Source organism: Phyllostomus discolor, chromosome 1 (genome assembly GCF_004126475.2).
Source record: "Phyllostomus discolor isolate MPI-MPIP mPhyDis1 chromosome 1, mPhyDis1.pri.v3, whole genome shotgun sequence".
Classification (NCBI taxonomy): Eukaryota; Metazoa; Chordata; class Mammalia; order Chiroptera; family Phyllostomidae; genus Phyllostomus; species Phyllostomus discolor.
The window spans coordinates 71647994-71670536 of NC_040903.2; the positions used below are offsets into that span (position 1 = coordinate 71647994).

The 22543-nt window shown below is 34.3% G+C and overlaps 1 long non-coding RNA gene across 1 annotated transcript; it reads left to right on the forward strand.

Annotated features, from left to right (window-relative positions):
• Positions 1-8964: 8964 nt before the first annotated feature.
• On the forward strand, positions 8965-22134 carry LOC118499819. Its single transcript, XR_004902365.1, has 3 exons — positions 8965-9052; positions 10277-10280; positions 22125-22134. It is a non-coding gene; the product is annotated as an uncharacterized LOC118499819 (long non-coding RNA).
• Positions 22135-22543: the final 409 nt, after the last annotated feature.

A 22543-nucleotide genomic window follows, 5' to 3' on the forward strand; every position in this document is an offset into this window, starting at 1 on the left:
ATCATGGACTTCCACTTCCTTTCCTGAGATATGGTACCCCAGATTAGGGCAGAGGGAGAAGGAAGGACTGTGTGTGTCTGTGGATATCCTAAAGGATTTTAATATTTTAATGAAGACATTAAGTCACTACTTTAAGTCTGTATAGATTTAAATAAATATTTCCTTTCCTTTTCATAAATCTCTAGCATTGAGAGATGTCCTTCCTCTGGCAGGAGGCATAACGAACCTAATGGGGGGTCCTTTCAGTAATAGTATATCATCCACCCTCCCTTGGCTCTGTTCTGTAACATAAGTGCTGAGAGACACAAGAATAGGCTGACTTTTAAATCTGTGCTCTGTCAGAGGATATCTTAATTTTAAGATGTCTCAATTATTTAGTTAGTTCTTCATAAATTTTCCCTTGCAGTGAGTTTTATTAATCAATATTTTGAAGAATTACTATATATGAAAAAAGCAACTAAGTATTTATATCATTTGAAATTTTGTCAATACCCTAACCACAGAATACTTATTTTATAAATATGGCATTGTAGAGTAACATTGGGTACTACCTAGGTTCTGCTCCCCCTTATGCCTATGCTCTTTGTCCTTTGTAATAGAACTCCTAAAGCCATCTGTTTAATTGGTTGATGTTAACCTAGCATGGTGATCATAATCCCCTTGGATGTGATTGAGTTCGTGCTACAGTCAGTCAGTCATGGGGCAAGTGTGTGGCTGCCCCAGGGATCCTTACCAATTAAAAGAGATTTGTCAGAAGGAAAGTTTCCTTTCTTCTGCTGGAAGTTAATATACCTGCATATGCCACTTAGAGATTTCACAGTGACCTTTCAGACAGGAAGGGAATAGTGAAGGACAAAGTCAGCAACACTGATCATAGGAGATCCTAAAATGGAAGGACTCTGAGTTCTTGTTGATGACATTGAGCAATTGATTAGCCAACCCTGTAGGCACTCCACCTTAGTTAGGTCTTCAGTGTAAAAATAAATCTTCCAAATGTTTAAGAAATTTAAGTCTGGAATTTCTGTTACTTGAACTTAGGGCATCTTAAGTGATAAGACAGTGATTTAAGCCCTTAGTAATCAACTACTATTAAAATATTTATTATATTCAGCTTTTCTCTTTGTATTTTAAGGATAAATACTCTCTAGCATGCTGTTTACAAGTGCTATAGGTTTTGAATTGTCATGGTGATAAAATTCCAATTTTCCCTTTTGTATTGATATTTACTCATGTACCTTGAAACATAAACAAGATGTCTCTATCACTAAGATAAGCCAGTTTTTCTGAGTCTAGTCTTTCTTTAAAAAGTATGTATGTCACAGGTTTAGAATAACGTTTCTTATGTTAGAGACATATGGTACAGAATATTAAAATTACTGACACAGTAAATAATAAAGATGCTTTATTTTATATAAGGTGTCCTGACAATATGGGACCTGCTGAAAGGCAGCATCATGCCATTTCAGCCCTTTGTGTCTCTGTGAGTTGTATAGGATATATATTTCAATACGATAATGGACGGGCAGCCATACATACGGTTTTGTAGATCTTGGAAAGTCCTAGGAAATGCCTGCACACTGCATTCCAGGAAAGTTTTAAAATTGCCAGTGTATCACTAAAGATGCATATACATAGGAAGATAGAAAGTTACCATTTAAGAGAAGACAGTGAAAACATTTTCTATTATAAACAGTGGTTAATAGACACACACTAATCATTTCTTTAAGTGTAAATTCTGTTCAAATGGTTAGTTTATCAATTCAGCTCTATTTTAATATTTTTACTCAGTTATTTTTCTGGACATTCAAAAGACTGTTAAATGCCTTTAATTGCAATATATTATAAAAAATTAAATAATGACATATTCCAGATAACTCAACATGTGCTTGCACTGGAGTATTTAATTTTAAAAGAAACAAACAAAAAAGTATAACTCATGCATGGGAATTTGAACATCAAATCTATAATTATATCTCTTCAGCATAATTTTTGTACCAGTGTGAGCTTGCAGCTTGCAGGTTTAATGATGTTTTGTAAAAGCAAAAAGAAGAAAGCATATCAAACAGGTCACTGGTTCTAATAGTTTAAGAGAGATAATTATAATTTAATGCATTCTTGTGGTTTGTTTCTCTCTCTCTTCCCTTCTTCCCTCTCTCCCTCATGCATTTTTCTTCTCTTGAATTTACCAAAAGAACTAGCTTTATTATAATTTTATTTTTCCCATAATGGCATATAGAAATTATTTTTCTGTACTTAACTTGACAACAAGTAAAAATTTTTATTGACAAATGTCAAAATATATAAACACAGAAAACAGCAATTATATCATCTATACAAGGCTGCACATTTGGTATATACTGTTTTGGGAAATAGCATGTAGTCTTTTGATTTCTAATTTTTTTCCATTTAGAAGAAATCTTTGCATTTGAATTAAATTAACTAAAATCTAAATTACCTAACAATTCCCAGGCAGGAGCCAGGTAACCGAACCGGCACCCCCCACTCAGATCATCCCCACACAGTGTGTGGGACAAAATCATCATGCCCCACAGAGTTAGGGGACTCTGACTTGAAAGGCTTTACTCCCACACCAAGCCCATTAATTCTCTGTACTAATTTTGTTTAAAGCAGATTGCACAGATTGCAGCTATGTCAATCAAAGCTTTTTTCTTTTTTCAAAACACTTGAACAGGTTTTAATAGAATCCTTAGATAATATATATCCTAAAAAAGCTCTTATGTGAGCTTTTGTTGCCTTAAGACAACTTAGAAAGTATTCTTTCATGTGTCTGGTGAGCACCCATTACATGTCAATGCAAGGGCCCATGGGTGATGAATACTAACATATACATTCTCTGGCCCAAGGTTGAGGCATGAAACACACATGCAAACAATTGATAATACAATAGAGCCTGTCTAGCATGGCAGTTAACAATACTATTTTGATGCTGGTAGTCTTAGATTAAGTTAGGGTTCTGACACTTATTTAGTAGCTTAATCTCAGTTGGTATATTCTTTTAAAAAAACATGTTTGTTGTACTTCATAAGACCGAGGAGAACTTAATAAAAGGATTGTCTGTAAAATTGTTAACAGAGTATATGGAATCCTGGCAGCTTCCAATAAGCAACAGTTAGGTCTAAAAACCCAAGGCAAGGGAACTGGTTACTAGAAGTCAATAGCTCTAGAGAAGGCCCCCTGAAAGGAGCTGTGGCTTTGCTTGAGAAACAGTTCAATAGTCTGAATCATGTATACTTAAGTGTTTTTGCACCAAAATAAATTTTATTTTATTTTATTTTATTTTACATTATTGTTCATAGTATTCTTTTTTTTAAGATTTTATTTACTTATTTATTTTTTAGAGAAGGAAGGGAGGGAGAAAGAGAGAGAGAAACATCAATGTGCGGTTGCTGTGGGTCGTGGCCTGCAACCCAGGCATGTACCCTGAATGGGAATCGAACCTGCGATGCTTTGGTTCGCAGCCCATGCTCAATCCACTGAGCTACGGCCAGCCAGGGCCCAAATTTTAAAATAAATATTTAATTTCTAATGATTACTGCATATGTATTTAAATAAGCTATATAGCTCATATACACACATGCATATAAAATACATGTGTGTATATATTATATATGTATATATTATATATGTACCAGCCATATATTCATATGCTCACACACATGTGCAATATGCACGTGTGTGCGTGTACATATATGTGGGTAGGCGTATGGATGTGTATATACATGCATACACCCACACACACTTTGGTCTCAGGGACAATACCTTGTAAAACACAACCAGAACACCCAATAATATATGTGACTAAGGGCAATCAACACTCAGTTTTATCCAATAAATAAAAATGTCAGAAATGCTTATATTCTCAATAGCAGTTGACATGAAAAGTCCCCTGAGTATATAGCAGCTTACTAAATATTTTCATAGTATTTATCAGATATGCATGTCTTCAACAAAGCTATTCTTCCTAGGTCAATCTTCAGAAAAAAATATTTTTATTTACCTGAGAAAGTATTTCTGAGTAGGACAGATGAATTATTATATCTACATTTGATGGAAAATGATAGGGAAATGATGGATGAAGAATTCTATATAAAAAGGTTTTTCCTTTGAGCATATTCAACTGATTCAACTGTGGATTCCAAGCAAATATTTCTATGGTTTCTGAAATATGTTTGAATTGTAAATTGAAAGACCCTTTCTAAAAAAGTAGATATATTTTAAACAACCTATTTTCTAGTCAAAAACTGTAAGGAAATCAGTAACATATTTTGTGTAATAATACTCATCTTTTCTTCTGACTCTTTTAAGTATTCTTGAGACATTATGTCACTATAAAAGTTTAGCCAACAATTTTTTAAAAGGAGTGAAAAATAGGAGGCACCCAGGGGGCAGCCATTTAAAATTTAGTGCTGATGGCATTGTTTCAGTACTGGAAAAACTTAGTTCACACTACTGCATAGCCCTTGAAAAGTGGTTGCCCACTAAAGTAGACCCTCACCAGTGCAAACAGCCTGCTGCAGTACCGTGACCACGTTGGTCATTGACTGAGAGGCGACTGGGAAAAGCATGTCCTTGGGACAGAATGTGACATGGATCCAAAGCAGCAGCTGTGGATGCCAGTGTCTAACTGGTGGACATGTTCTTTTCATCAAATTTGAGAAACTTGAGGCCATAATTTTTTCAAGTTGCTTTTTGTTCACACATTTTCCTTTCATCTTCATCTGGGACTTCAATTACGTATGTATTCATGTGTTCAAACACTTGATACTATTCCACAGTTTACGGAGGTTTTATTTTTTCTGTTTTGTTTTCTTTTTGTGCTTCATTTTGCATAGTTCCTATTGGGGTTACTAAGTTTACTAATTTTCTCTTTGAATTGTCTCACTTGATCTTAGTAGTAACCCAATAACTTTTCATTGTAAACATTTTGTTTTTATTTTGAAGATTTATTTTTATTTTAAATATTTTGTATTTCTCTCTTCACTGCACTCGCATTTTCCTTTAAACAACTGAACATAATATAATGCCTACTTAACATTTTGTCATAGTAATGTTTTTTCTATTTTTAAGGTTCTGTTTCTTTTGGCAATTGTACACTTAGGTATGGATTATATTTTCCCACTTTTTGGTATATCTAACAATTTTATTGGATGTTGGATATTGTAATTTTATAGTGTGGATTATTTGTATATTGTGTGATCTTTATAGAATCAATTCCTCTGTTCTGATAGGCTCTTATGTAACTTGGAGTTAGGTTTGGTGAACATGAGACTTGTCTTGTGTCCTTTTTTTGTCAGATCTATAGTATTCTTTTCTCTAGCACTAGTTTAGCCCTATTACTAAAGTACAGTTCTTTTAGGGGCATCTACTGAAAACTTTGAGTGAACTTTACTCTGGTGGGTGGAAAATTAATGATTCCTACTTCCAAGTTAGTTCAGGGGAAATTTCAGAAGCTCTTTGTTCAACTTCTTAGAATTTTATACTATTCACATATGTTTGTAATCCCCTTATTCAAGAGAATAAACTAAAGGATACTGTATGTTTTTCCATATAACCCCTTCTTAAAGAATTTGTTTTGCAAATTTCAGCTACCTCATCTCCATTGAACTCCAGTATCTGTCTCTTATCTCCTGCTTGTTCATCCATGTATTGTGGTTCATAGTGTGCTACAGCAGAAAGCTGGGTGTATTTTATGGCTCACCTTGTTTGGTTGCATGGTCTCAGTGATTATGGAGCATCCTGCCTATTGTCTAATGTCTGAAAAGGTTGTTTCATGTATTATCTTCAGGTTAAATCTTCTCTCTTACCCATCCTGGCCAGAGCAGGAATTCTGGCTCTTTTTTTTAAAGCAACAAATATTAAATTAAGTTAATGGCTATAAATGGAAAAATAGCATTAAGTTACTGGAGTGTAGTCGTACTACGGAATTTTAGATAGCACTTAAAATAAAAAATGGAGCTTAAATACATTTGTATTTGTTTTTCCCAAGACATTTGAAGTGAAAAAAGCAGCATATATATAACACATATATAATAACTATACACGTGTACTATATATTCATAAATGTAAATATGTGTATGCATATATTTAGACACTCACTTGAAAGCAGATACAGAATTGTTGAAATACTAAGACTGTGTAAAAATAGTATGAGTGGTGATAAAAAGGGAATTTTCAAGTTTTTCACTATATGCATTGATATTCTATAATAATTCTATTCCTTGTGAAATTTGAAAAGGAAAACAGATCACCTATTCACATGTACATTGTTGAAACAAGTTTCCATCTGCTATTGTTCCAATTTGAAAGGTCTGCTCAGACAGTGCAGTAATAATTCTCACAGTTTGTAATAGTGGGGTGAGATCATCACAGTACTGAAATTCTTAAGTTTTATCTATGTGTAAACCTCATTCTTTTCCCTTTCAAAGAGCACTTTCAATTATATATTGCTTTCTTCCTTTTCTTATTCTTAAATTGTGTTTACCATCAAGGTACTATTTATCACATATTAATGTTCACAATTAATTTTTGTCTATGTGCTCTAAGCATTTCTATAGTTTAGGAATGGTTCAGAAATCATCTGTGATAAAAATTACATTGTTGCTCTATAGTTCATTACCTTTAAGTCATGTAACTTAAAAGCCTGATATTCCCTACTCATGTGTCCACATACGGTTGTCTCTATTTTATGAATTAGGCACATCAATGTGTAAAAGGAGAATGATTTTCAATTATGACTAAATGTTACACTTAAAAAGGCATTTCTGTTTTGACATAGAAAATAATTGCAGTAATGCTTTTGTTAAACACTCTGATAGTGTTATAAGATAGTCTTATGAGCTTATAAAGTTCTGTCTTCCCTAAATATGTAATTGATACTAGACTAAAAAAGTTTTCTTCCAGATGTTTGGATATAAATGAAAGGGACCAGTTGCTTTTTTATAAATTGCTCAATAATTTTAAACTATTTATGTGATTTTATACAGTCTTCCAAACCTTCTTGTTTTAATGCCACAAATGTGCATTGTCAAAATGTTTCCAGAAGAATATAGCCAGGAATATGATCCTTGAAAAAAATATATGCTTAAAGCCATGATCATGTTCTTTGAAGAGACAGAGGCATTATATTAGCCCCATAAAGGAACACTCAACATAATGAGAAGAAGTTAAAAACTCCTCTATATCATTTATTCTTTCTTTCAGTTAAAAACAGTAAAGACTCACTGAAAATTTCCAATGTGTCAAGCTATAGGGTAGGTCCTGAGAGTACAGAAATTAATAACATTCACTGCTTAGCTCAAGGAGTTTATAGTCCCTAGGGGGACATAAATGTTCAATTATGTAACTACGATAGAGTATTAAATTGCATACAAAAATAAAATGTCTTATAGTAATGTAGAGGAGAGAAAGTCAAATCTACTAAAATGAATCACAGGAACAGAATATTTATGTTGAACCTAGAACTATCAGGAGGAGTTTGCCTGAAGGAAATATGTGAGGAAGAGAAGGTATTAGACACAAGCAGAAGAAGAACTAACTTTGCCTTATATGTACACAAACAATTATGATATGTATCCATAACTATAAGTGAGATATTTTCACATGGAACACCCTCAGGACCCATGTCAACCTTTATCCTTAAACAGTCACTCCAACTTTTGTAATCTGACACAGGACAAAGAAAAGTACTGTCTTTAAAACTGTCATTGCCAAACACATTTGCTTTATGAATTCCCATTAATTCTCATGTCCAATGTTATTCTATAAATACTTTCTTGATATTCAGAGAAAATAAACTGTTTCTTCCTGGGTTTTCACTTTATTTGTATCCATTATAATGTGTAGCATATAGTGCTCCACATTGTAATTATTTTCTTTATGTTTTATGTCCCATAGAAAATTTTATTTTTTCTTTCCTTTCCTTTTAGGGCCTAACCTGACTTGTACATAGTATTAACTTAAATGTATATTTATTTTAATTTTATTCACTTACTGGTAAGATATTCAATGATTTGGTGACATTCATTACAGTTTTTTAGCAGGTAAATTAAGGTAAAGATAGTTACTTTAAAGATCAAGTAAGACAATGTATATTATGTAACAAAATAAAAACTGCAAATATTTCAGAAACATACACTGTTTTTATATTTTCTAGAAAAGGAAAACCTTTTATATAATTCATATATGTTCCTAATATCAGAAAGTAATATGTATTCTACTGTGTGTTTCTTAAATCATCAAATTGCACAAAGACCTTTTGAAAGTCTTGTGTCTTTATATATATATATCGACAGTCTGGTATAATTTTTGTATTGGTCTCATGAGATTGTAGAGACACATTATAAATCATGTCAGCAAGAAAGGATAAGATATGTGTCATCTGAGTTCCCATTCTAGAAAGTCTTTATATCCACTTAAAACAATAGTATTTCCTGAAATTTGACAAGACTCATCCTTTAAGTTGTGAGAAAATAATCAGAAGATCAATAAGAGCAAAGTCAGACAACATTTTTCTGAATTAAAATGGTGTTTTAGTATCAATCAATCTTTTGTTTTAGGGCATGTAGTTTCACCAAAATGGATAAACGACTAAAGTCAGCTCTTGGATCCATGTAGTGCACAGTGTGAGACTGATAAATGTGTGTACAATGATTTTCTAGGGATAATACTTATTTTTTAATGTTTCTAATATTAAATTTGATTTGATTTGATTATTCCCTATGTTGAGCTGCATTTTAATCTTTCTACTGACAGAGACTAACAGTGATGCTGATATTCTTACTAACACTAAAAATACAGTAGAGCCCACTTATCCATAGGTGATATGTTCCAGGACCCGCAGTGGATGACTGAAACCATGGATAGTAACCAATTCTACAATATTGTTTTCTTACACATACATGAATTTTCTCTTAGAGGAAGCATGTTTTTTTTCTTTTATTTGTCATATTTGAATTTCCAGCATCATTACTCTTGCACTTTGGGGTCATTATCTAGTAAAATAATGGTTACTTGAACACAACACTACTATACTGTGACAGTTGACCTGGTAATGGAGTTGGCTAAGTGACTAACAGGAGGACAGTGTATGTGTGCAGCATGGATTCGCTGGATAAAGGAATGATTTACCTCCCACATGGGACAGAGTGAGGTATCATTAGGCTGCTCACAATGACATGCACTTTCAAACTTATGAATTGTTTATTCCTGGAACTCTGCATTTAATAATTTTGGACCACAGTTGACCATGGGTAACAGAAATCATGGAAAGCACAACTTTGAATAAGGGAATAATACTGTATACCTATTTGTGTGCAAACCCACATAACACACTCAATAAGGTTCAAGATTTTCAGGTGTGTAAAACAAGACACTCCATTATCATGATGAAACAACTGAAGAAAACCAATGACAGAACTCAGGGGCTAATGGCCGATCACCTTCTGTTAGAAGCTGCTTTACTGTAAAGCACATTATCACAGAATTTCTCTGCTTATAATCTAAAAAGTGGAGAGAGATGTATAAACTCACTGATGAAGAATTAAATTTTGTCTCAAGCAGATATAGTTCATACTTCTCTATATTTACTATTAATGTTTCTCATCATATCTCTGGAAATATATATGAAAATCTGAACTTACTGTTGTTTCATGAAATATACAATGAAGTATATTACTATAATTCCTGATAGAAGTAAACATTTTTATAGCTTTAATTTCTGCTTAGCCTTGATAATTATGATTAGACAACTAGCTTCCACCTCTAATTCTTTTGATACTTTAATTTTTAGGGCAATTTGGTTCATCTGTTAACATCCTTATATGCCTCCATAGCCCTTAAGACAATCTTGAATATACAGAAATTACATGAGGAACTTGCAGCCAAGATGAAGGGATAGGTAGCTATGCCTTGCCTCCTCATACAACCAAAAGAAGGACAACAACAAATTTAAAAGCAAAAAATAACCAGAAAATCAAAGTATATGGAAGCCTAAAACCAAGGAATTGAAGAAGAAATATTCATTCAGACTGGTAGGAGGGTCAGAGAGGGGCAGCTGGGGTGAAGAGACAAGCAGAAAGGTGGTCACTGGCAGACCGGGCAGTCCCACATTTGTGTGCAGATAAACTGGGAGGAACAACTGGGAAGCAAGACAGACTGAACAACCCAGGGTTCCAGCGTGGGAAAATAAAGACTCAAAACCTCTGGTGGTAAAAACCTGTGGGGGTTGCAGCGGTAGGAGAAACTCCCAGCCTCATAGGAGAGTTTATTGCAGAGACCCACAGGGCCCTAGAAAGTACACAAATCTACCCACGCAGAAATCAGCAACAAAAGCACCCAATGTGCTTGTGGGTAGCAGGGGAAGTGACTGAAAGCCTGTTAAAGCTGAGAAAGCAGCGCTGTTCCCTCTCTGACCCCTCCCCCACATACAGCACCACAACTCAGGGAAGTGGGTTGCCCCACCCAGTGAATATCTAAGGCTTCCTACAAGTTCTATGGAACAGCTTCCATAGGGCCTCCTAGATTACTTCCTTCTAGATTAAAAATAAGGCCTATTTGATCTTATTTATTCGTGTTAGCGAAAGACCTGTTTTTGCTTAATTGCTATTCTGAAATAAAACATGTGGATCATTTTGATACTGTGATTACTTCAGCCATTGTTTCAGAAGAACTGAAATTGTTACCCTGAATCTTCATTTCCACATGCTTCCGTGTTGTAATTTTAGAGTCAGTTAACTTCTCTGATGATCTAATGTTAACAGTTCACCCACAAATATCAGGTTGCTAGAGCAGAAACTGTATTGTTGAAAAATCATATACCAACAGAACAACTGTAACATTTCTATAAAGGAAATATGCACATTTTATCACTAAATTGTTCTTGCAACATTTCTTTAGATTATTTGATAAGCAGATAGTGTACATTAAGGTAAAACATATGGATATGTTCCAATAAACCCTTTACCAGTGCCTTATTTGGATATAAAAGTGGAGCTTCAATTATTTGTTGTCTAAATTTGCTTCTTTTTAATATTGTATCCATTTAATCTAGAGTCTTTTAATGTACAATACACACTAGATTTATTTAAAAATCTTGCAAATAAGAAAATAAGCTAGAGATATACATATTCTATGTGTGTCTATATTGACTAATCACTGCTATGGCTTGTGCAAATTTTTACATAAATACTTCCTCCTAGATTAAAAGTAGAAAAAGTGAGAGATGAAAGAAAGAGAGAATTATAAAGAGGTACTTTTCTCAGCATTACATAATCTCTCTATTGAGAAATTAATAGAGCTCCACTATAGCCAGCTTGATTCCTACAGAATAACACCCTTCAGTATATTGTTTACCTTAGTTAGCATTTTTCTTTTCTTTTTCTCTTGTTCTTCTTGTTATGGTTATCTTTCTTTAGAAAATGGGTTGGCTTAAACCTCTTGAACTTTGCATTAGAGTTATATTTTTTAATTTTAAAAAATTTTATATGGTTTGCATTCAGTATGATTTTGTACTAGTTTCAGGTGTACAGCAGAGTGGTTAGACAACCACGTACTTTACAGTGTCCCCCCAGTATTTCCAATATCCATCTTGAATCATACACAAGTACAGTATTACTGACTATATTCCTTATGCTGTACTATACATCCCCATCGCTATTTTGTAACTATCAATTTGTACTTCTTAATCCTTCACCTTTTCACCAAGTGCCTGAACACCCACTCCCCTCTGGCAACCATCAGTCTGTTCTCAAATGCCATCAAAACACCTATGGACAAATACAGTTCACTGTAATCATGCAATTATTCTATAATTAAAAAATAAATATACCATTCCTTATCAATTTATTCACAGTTCTAGAATGACAGTGAGATCAAGGAAAAGGCAGCTCTCTTTATCCGTGTTGCACACAGCCTCTACTATCTCTGCAAAGAAGCATGATGAATGTGTTGATAGAGCCTACTGTTTGCACGTGGGTATCATTTTTGTCCTATGGATATTATTATGATAGGATGAAACCAACTATATGGCAGCAGAGGAACTGTCATTTGAGCATTGACCTGAAAATGAATACTGTCATTGATGATTCACAATGTCATTCATTTCACAAATATTTATAGAAATAACCTGTACTAAGAAATTGTCTATCCTTGAGCTTGAAACTTAAAGAAAGCTGTTCCTATGTTCAATGTGGCATTGCTGATTGTAAACAGAGACTGTGTTGTGATCATTCAAGACCTGATAGGTTCACAGTATTCGGGCAAACAGAAGAAAATGCGCAGAGCTATGGGGATGCTTGCCATGCCTTTATTCATGGGTGGGTGAATCATGCACAATGCAAGCTGTGCATATCTCCAGTGAGAAGCCCCTATCTGCTTGAGTACTACAGATAAACAAAGCCAGCTTCCAGCCAAAAAATTACATAACATAGCATGATTCTGCACATGTGAGCCCACTTTATGTTATGGGAACTGTTTATTGGACCCAGTCTCAAGGCTATGAGACCACTACATACGAGGCCCATTCAAGGTTATGGGAACACTGTTTCCCATAGTTACCCAGGCACCTACCTGGGTGAGGAAGCCAGACTGCCTCCATTTACCCTACAGAGAAAAAAATGAAAGGAAAAAGAATCTGAGCCATGTGGCCCTGTCTCTTCTTAGTCCAGAGTCTCTTTCTCATGGCAGAGAAAAAAAACAATGGTAGGTTGGAGGTAGTGTTGTGGTGCTCATTCCAAAAGAACACAATATATTCCTTTTCAAGTATTCTTGGGATCAGTGTAACTTCTCTATAGTCTTGATATGATTCTTCAGAAAATGCAGAACCAATTAAATGACTTTCTATGGTGCTATTGAGATTCCTGGAAAAATAATATTTAACCTTTGCATTTATTTGTAAGCAGTGGAAAGTTTATGTTCTTTCTCTAACAATGATTATTTCCTCTTAGATATATCCTCATTATAGCTGCTGCCAAATGAGCAGAAGTTTCATTGATGTGGCCATACACAACTACAGGGATTTCTTGAAGAAAAAGGTTTAAGACAATTTCCCTATTCTGTACATCACTGTCATCTCCACTTTCGAAATGGCCCCCAAATAAGTTTATTTTTACTCAGAGTTACAACATACGCTTTCTTGAGGTGGCATATAGGTGATTAGGAATGTTTGTACCCTCACGTTTGTCCTTAAACTGCCGGATTTTCACCTTGGCTAATAGAAAATGGATCTAATGTTCAAAAGGTAATGACTTTTTTCTTTTTACTTTGCACTCATATTTTAACTCTGTAGAGGAACTAAAGGCTTGTAGTCAAATATCAGCACTATTTCAGTGAATAAGAGTGTTTAATGTAATGATTCCAAACTGTCTATTTACTTGCCAACCCTGGAAAGCATCAGAAAGACCTTTGGCATCTATAGCAATAGAACCAGGAGCTTCTCATTTTAGACACTGTGTTTGTGTACCCAATTCCCTCTCCATTTTGCAGAAAATCAGAAGCTAATGGAACACAGCTGCTTTACTTTGGTTTGCTTATTAAGCTAAATTCAAATTGTGTCTGCTTTTTATTTAATTAATAGGGTATCAGTTTTCAACAAATCAGTATATTTCATTTAAATCCCTAAGATTTACAAAAAGAATGCATAAAAAGACTTTCACTTGGAGGTATGCAGAAAAAAGTATCCAGGCAGCATTTTTAACTATTTCATTAAATATCATTATCCAATAAAATATCTCAATATGTCATAGATGATATGACTTTAGTTTAATAATAAATAAGCCATTAAGACCTAATGACGGGATGTTAACAAAAGAAATCTCTATTAATAAAAGATATTTTGGCATGTAGGTGTTGAGATCAGTTGTCAAATCCCCTATAATAATATGCTAACTGTCATTCTTCAGGCCACAGTAAGGAATGATAGTGATCATAGTTAATACATGTCTTTCTCTTACTCTTGAGTTTGGTATGAGAAATCAATTTACACTAGGAACTACATCAGTATAAAAAGTTGATAAATTCAAGATTTAGGAGTTCTTAATAGGTATCACTCTCAGTTTATGTGAAATCTATCAACTATTTGTTTTATTTGTTACATTACATAGGGGACAATGCCTAAAGCATCTTCCTAACTATTGTTAGAGCTATGCATGCACAAAAAAATTACTTTTTCCTACTCATTTAATCACTCCTTTATTTGTCTTGCCATTTGCCCATTCACCTACTCAAATACTTAAGCTGTTACTACACATGCAGTTAGATATTGCAATTATGGGCATGAAAATAAAATGAAGCTTCCACATGTAGACATTTAAAAATAACAGAAATGTAGTTTGGTGTGTGTAAAAATAATATGTTATGAAGTATAAAATACAAATGGACCATATTTTGAGAACCACATATTTAGTGAAATACAGGGAAGGAAACAAGTAATATCACTTGGAAAGAAAAGTGAAGATTTGGGAAATCACCTCAGAGGACTTGATATTTAAACTGAACCTTAAAGCATTAGTAACACTAGTTCTCTAATGTTAGTGCAGATGCGAAGCCACAGTGGCATAAAACATGTTAAGTGTGAGAAATTGCAGATCGTGCCTTTTAGATTGTCCTAAACCCCTATTAATGTCAGAGGATGCTCTATTGTCTGGAAGTCTGGGAGGGATTTTGGTTTGAAGAGCACTTCTAAGAATTGGTTGCACATCTGTTCAACAACCCTAATTTGAAATAGAAGCTAATAATTATTATGTATCCTTTATGTAACAGCAACATGCTACACCCTCTAGATGTCTTATCTCACATAAGCATGATTATTAGCTTTATTTGATATGTAGGGAAACTGGAATTTAAAAGGTTTGGGAATTATTCAAACTTAGTAAAGAGCAGAGATGGAATTTAAGTCCATGTCTGCCTAACTTCAACACTAATGTTCTACAAAGCATAATTTCAATACCACTACTGCAAAGATTAGAGCTTTTGACACAAAGGGAAGGCATGAGTATAAAGTCAAGTAAAGTAGGGATAAAGATAGCAGTCACACCTTGAGGACACTCTCAGACAAGAGGTCTCCACCATCTGATGCCATCAGCTAAGAAGTATATAAGAAGGCTACGAGGCAAAGCCTCTATCTGTACTGATTGACTGATAAGCCTCAGCACTTTCCCCCCTCGGCCAAGTTAACTGGTTTTTCATACTTGGTTTCTGCAATGAACTGTCCCTTTGAACCCCCTTACATTCACATTTGAAATATTCTAGTAACCTCTAGCAAAGGTCAGGGCCTGAACTCTTACAATCACAGCTATTATGGCATTCTCTTGTCTTGATATGCCTATTTATCTATCTGTCTTTTCTATTAGGCCAAAGTGTCTTGAAAGTCATGATAATGTCCCCTTTACTGTTATATCCCTTATGTCTAACAGAGTATCTAGCACATAGAGTTCCAATATGATTTTCAGAATGTGGATAATAAGAGATAAAAATACATATAATTTTACTGTGAATCTGAAGAGGTACTTTCAGAAATAGGAAAATAGTGAAGTTCAGACAGAAGGCAGGCCTTGTGTACACATATGAAAGTACCAGATGATGAGATCCAGGTGAGCTTCCTGTGTTAGAGCCTGAGCATTGGCCCTCCTTTAATAGTCATTTTAGGCACCATCTGCAGGTTTGAAAAACATGCGGCTGGTTTGCATCAACCAACAAGCAGAGAGACCACAGCACAAGTATGGGTTTTATGGATGGGATGTCGGTGCCCACAGGTGAAGGAGAAAAGAACTAAGAAAAAGACTGAGTGCCATTCCTAGAAGTATTAGGATAGTAAGCCAGTTACTGAAAAAGATGTGAATATTCTCCAAAAATACTAGCAAATCAAATTCAACAGTATTTTTAAAGGGTTGTATACCACAACCAAGTGGAATCTGTCTGTGGGATGCTTAGATGGTGTAATATGTGAAAATCAATGTAATACATCACATTAATAGAATGACAGATAAAAATCATATGATCATTGCAATACATGCAGAAAGCATGTAACAGAAGTTGATGTCCTTTCACGATAAAACTCTCAACAAAGGAAGCATGAGAGGAACAAACATCAACATAATAAATGCCATAGCAAGCCACAGCTAACATTATATTCAATGGTGAAAGGTTGAAAACTTTCTCTCTAAGGTCAAGAACAAAGCAAAGGTGTCCATTAGTACCACTTGTCTTCAGCCTAGTACTGGAAGTCTTAGAGCAATTAAGTGACAAAAAGTAATAAACATCAACCAAACTGGAAAGGAAGAAGTAAATAATATCTGTTTGCACACATGTAAGTAGACTAAAAATTCCACCAAAAAAGCTATTACACCTAAAAAAAATTCAGTTAATTGGCAGGATGAAAAAATAAGCATACAAAAATCAGATTAGTTTGTATATACTCATAAGAAGGTATCTGAAAAAGAAATGAAAAGAACAACCCCATTATATAATAGGACTGAAAACAGTAAAATGCTTAAGAATAAATTTAAGCAAGGAAGTGAAAAATCTATAGACCAAATATTATAGCATATTGATGAAACACAACACAAATGGAAAACTATTCTATATTCATGCATCAGGAGGGTTAATATTGTTGAAATGCCTATCCTGCCCAAAGTCATTTATAGATTTAATACAATCCCATATAAAATTTCAATGGCATTTTTTTTTACAGAAATAGAACAAACAATCCTAAAATTCACATGGAATCACAAATGACCATGAATAGCCAGAGCAATCTGGAGAAAGAACAAGCCTGGAGCCATCACACCTCCTGAGTTAAAACTATATTATTAAGCTATAGTAATCAAAACAGTGTGATGCTGACATTAAAAACAGGCACATAGTTTAATGGAACAGAATTGAGAGCCCAGAAATAAACCCTCAAATATACGGTTAACTAATGTTTTGTGAGTTCATGCTGTTCATATGGTACAATCTTCAAGTGATAAGAGAACTAAGTCTGGGACTCTAATGTACAGCATAGTGACTGTAGTGAACAATACTATGCTGTATACTTGAAAACTGCTAGTAGAGTAGATCTTAAATATTCTCACCATAACAACAACAAAAAACAAAGATATGGTAATCATTTGAGGTGAAGTTTGTGCTATAATTTCACAATATATGTGTGTATCAAATCATTGCATTGTATAACTTAAAATTATAGTATACGTTGATGACTTCTCCATAAAGCTGGAAAATAATATAAAAGAGGATTTTAGTGGTGTCATTTGCCAAGTTTAAAGGAATGCAGGAATATGAGACCAAGCAAATTTTACCAAATTCATTGTGATAAAATAAATGCTTCTGAATTTTTTAACATAATTCTTTCACCAAGGTTTTATACTCATATGCTGCTGAGACTTTGCTTTGTTGTATTGTTTATTTAGTTTTCCCTTTGGTTTGAACATTCATTAAAAATAAGACTTGGAAAATTTTCAACTTTACAAATCATCCTTCTTAGATGTGCTTATGGGACTAAATTGATTCATCTAAATTTATTTGATTATTCAGTTTCATACACTGGCAATTTATCATCAGGTAATTTATATGTCACTGTGTGAAATAAACAGTCCCTGCGATTCACATATTTAGATATCTTTTAGCATTTGAAACTGATTATATAATGACAAAAACCATTTAATCATTTTGACTGTCTTAGAAATATCAGTATGGATTACTTTACAATGAATATTTCATAAATAATCTTTGAAATATTTTCTATGATTTCTTGAATGGAACCTAGGGAGACAGAGCCACAAGATCATTTACATAAACTGATACGAATAGAGGATTGGGAGGTGAGACTTTTTGAGGAAGAGGCAGATGCAAAGAAGAGGATAAGGACCAGAGGAGAGAGACAAGTCTGTTATCAGGTTTTGAGGAAGAAATCCTGAATATAGAAGGTAAAGACAGAAGATTAGGAAGTGGATTAATGATGGACCAGAGCAGCAAGAAAGAACCAAAACAGAAATCAAGTGATGTGCAAAAATCTGCCTTTAAGGTTGATAAGTATGTGAAGCTTCGATCTTAATTCTAAAATCAGGAAAGTCAATTTTCTCACATGTTTATAGATGTGATGATATTTTTCTTCTTGTGATAATTAGATTAAATTAGGTTTCATGTAAACATGATACATTACTCATAAGTGCATTTTTCCCTTTTTTTAAACAAAATTAGTTTCTCATTATTGGTTTCACTAAATTAAGTTTCCAAACTTAGTAAAGCAGGTACTTCTAGTTAAGATTTCACTTATATTTTCATGTAATACAATCATCTGAGCAATTTTCAAGAGACATAATCTGGTTTAATGATATTATAATGGTTAGTGAAGTATCTAGATATTAGGCACAGAATGCAGTCTCATTGAATAACCAAATGAACTTATGACTCTATCAGGTTTCTACGTGACATAAATGGTAAATAGAGATTTGGGTCCATACAGCATTTGTATGTTTTAAAGCTCTGTCTTTTATGTATTGGTCTGTCAGATCAACCAAAAAAAAAGTTCTTAAAAAGAGAACAGATATACTGGAAGAGATTAATAACCACAACCAAACAATTCTATCTATCAAAAACATACAAAACTGGAAATAGATAAACATTTATTCCTGGCTCACTTTGTGTCAGTTGCTTTTTGACTGTGTGTTTTGATATTTGATTCCTACAACTCTGAGATCATTACTGGAATTATCCTCATGCTATGGAAAAGAAGACTCAAACTGAGATATGGAGGGGTTAATCCACTTGCCTTCTCGAGGACCAAGTGACAAGACCAGAGTGGTTTCCCTCTTCTGTCTTCACTCCTATCCCATCCTGTCCTTGACTGTGATCTGTTTCCATCTAGGGCCACTACTGAAGCAGACTTCAGTCCCGTATGCATGGTACCAAATGCTTCTATGGAACTAAAACTGCTAGTGAGCAACATAGAATTCGTTAAAGAGTTGCAAGGAGTAGAAGAAAACCTTTTATTTTTCTTTTTTAAAATTTCTTCTTTCACAAAAATATTACCTCAGAATCCTCCCTTGATGTGTTTCTTCTCCCAAGGCTCTGAAGACCTTGCCAAACTGAGAGAGGCAGGGAGTACAGTCATGTTGTTGTCGCTGGTGTGTGTGTGTGTGTGTGTGTGTGTGTGTGTGTGTGTGTTTCCTTTAAGCTCCTCAGTGCACTGACTGGTATAGCTCCCAGAACTAATCTCTTTCTTTTCTTATCCACTTTACCCTTTGCTCAGGTTGGGGATTTCAGTTTATTTCTGCTCCTCCTAACTTGCATTATTATGCTCATGCATTCAAAATAGGCCTCTAGTTACCAGGAATACTATCATTTGAAGATGGTAATACTACTTTTTTACAGAAAGAGAAAAAAGAGAGTTTTGGTTCTGATACGTAATATTTATACCAGATTTATCAGGGCACAAGGGTCTAAATTATGTAGTCCAGATATGGAGGCTGGAACTGTAGTTGTGGACAGAGGAATGCAAGGTGCATTTTCTAGATTATCTAAACTCAAACCATTAGATGCTATTTTCTTTAGCCATGCAGAAGCTTTTTATTTTGATGAGATCCCATTTGTTTATTCTTTCCTTTATGTCCCTAGTTCTAGGGAACATATTGGTGAAAATATTACTGTGTGGAATGTCTGAGATTTTCCTGCCTATGTTTTCCTCTAGGACTTTTATGGTGTCATGACTTATATTTAAGTCTTTTATCTACCTTGACTTTATTACTGTGTATGGTATAAGTTGGTGATCAAGTTTCATTTTTTGCATATAGCTGTCCAGCTCTCCGAATACTATTTGCTGAAGAGGCTATTTTTACTCCATTTTATGTTACTGCCCACTTTGTCAAATATTAATTGACCATAGAGACTTGAGTTTATTTCTGGGCTCTCTGTTCTGTTCCATTGGTCTATGTGTCTGTTCTTGTGCCAGTACCAAGCTGTTTTGATTACAGTAGCCTTGTAATACAGTTTGATATCGGGTATTGTGATCCCTCCTACTTTGTTCTTCTTTCTCAAAATTGTTGCAGCTATTCAGGGTCATTGATGGTTCCATATAAATTTTTGAAGTGTTTGTTTTACATCTGTGAAATATGCCATTGGCACTTTAATAGGGATTGCAGGGAATCTATAAATTGCTTTTGGTAGTATGGACATTTTGATGATATTAATTCTTCCAATCCATGAACATGGTATATGTTTCCATTTGTTTGTGTCTTCCTTAATTTCTTCCTTCAGTATTGTATAGTTTTGTGAGTACAAGTCTTTTAGGACCCAAATAAACACATTCAGAAATGAAGAATGTGATATTACAACTGATACCACAGAAATACAAAGGACTGTAGTAAATTAGTGCAAAGAACTAAATTTCAAGAATTTGAAAACCTAGAAATTTCTAGAAAAATATAATCTTCTAAAACTCAATGAAGAAGAAGCAGAAAGCCCATACAAACCAATAACAGCTTACAAAATCAAAGCAGTAATCAAAGAACTCCCAGCACACAAAATCCATGGTCTGGATGGTTTCACAGGAGAATTTTACAAAACATTTAAGGAAGAGCTAACCCCTACCCTTCACAGACTGTTCCAAAAAATCCAAGAAGACAAAAGACTCTCAAACTCTTTTTATGAAGCCAGCATCATCCCAAATCCTAAAACCAGATAAAAACATAATAAAGAAAGAAAACTTCAGGCCAATATCTCTAAACTCTTCAACAAAATATTGGCAAACTGCATCCAGCAATATATTAAAAGATCATACACCATGACCAAGTGGGCTTCATCCCAGGGATGCAAAGATGGTATAATATTTGCAAATCAATAAACATAATACATCACATAAAAAAAAGCAGAAAAAAATCACATGATAATATCAATAGATGTGGAAAAAGCATTTGATCAGTACAGCACCCATTTATGATTAAAATACTCAGCAAAGTGGGAATAGAGGGATCATTCCTCAACATAAAGGCATATACGAGAGGCCTACAGCCAACATTATACTCAATGGGCAAAAACTAAAAGTTTTCCCATTATGATCAGGAACAAGACAAGGTTGTCCACTTTCACAACTTCTATTCAACATAGTATTGGAAGTCCTAGCCACAGCAATCAGACAAGAAAAAGAAATAAAAGCCATCCAAATTGGAAAGGAGGAAGCAAAACTGTCAATGTTTGCAGATGGCATAATAGTATGCATAGAAAATCCTATAAGCTCCACCAAAAAACTACTCTACCTAATAAAGGAATTTGGCAAAACAGTGAGATACAAAGTCAATATTCATAAATCAAAGGCATTTTTGTATACCAGCAATGAAATATCAGAAACAGAAATCGGGAACAAAAAATGCATTTGATATAACAACAAGAGAAATAAAATACTTAGGAACAAACAACATGGTATTACTTCATATTTGAATTTATTCCATTTCTTACTGATAAAGTCGTCATTGCAAAGATACATAGCCTTTTCTCATTGCTTTTATTTGTACCTGAACACATGACATTTTTTTCTATCACTGGCATTTTAATTTGCTTGAACTGAAAAGTAGAGTAGAACAGCTCCTTATGTGATCTTCACTCTTTGGTGATGGGGTGCTTAAAAAAATCTTACTAAAACTCTACTATTTTCAGTCTTCCCACTTCTGTGAATACATTCGAAGGAACTCAAAACACTAATTCAAGAAAACATAAACATCCTTGTGTTTATTGCAGCATTATTTACAATCACCAAGATAAGGACATAGCTCGTGTCTATCAGAATAAAACAACCATGGGAGACAACTGTTTACACAATGGAATACTATTCAACCACAGCAAAAAGAAAATTTTACCCTTTACAATGGTATAGATGGACCTGGAGAACATTATGCTAAGTGAGATAAGCCTGTCAGAAAAGACAAATACCATATGATTTCACTCATATGTAGAATCTAATGAACAAGCGGAACTAAGAAGCAAAACAAAGACAGATTCATAGATGAAGAACAGATAACAGTTGAGGGGGTAGAGGGTCAAGGGGTTGAGCAAAAAGGAAAAAGGATTTATGCATATGGACAACAGTGTGCTGATTGTGATGATGGGCCATCTGGAAGTGGTAGGTCTTCTGGGAGGAACTTGTAGCGTTACTGCATTTTTAAATTAACAAAAAATGCTGACACACTTAGAAGGGGGACTAAGTATTTACTATAAACTGTGATACTTTATTGGATCAGGTGCTTTTGAAGTAAAAATGGCTTTAAAATTATGCTGGTCTCATCAGATGCAGCCTGAAAACTGTTCCTTTCTCAGCAGTAGCATCCTGACCTGTAAACACATTTTAGCCCAGTTTCAAAAGATTCTGTTATCTGGCCATTTATAGATGGCAGCAAGCTTGAAATGTCTTCTTTTTCCCCTTTTGAGCTTCAGTTGGCCTCATGCAGTTTTAACAAGATTCCTGACGAACCTGATTCAAAGAGATAAAAGGATTTGTGCATGCACAACTGTTTTATGAGTGGATGAGGCCCAATGCCAA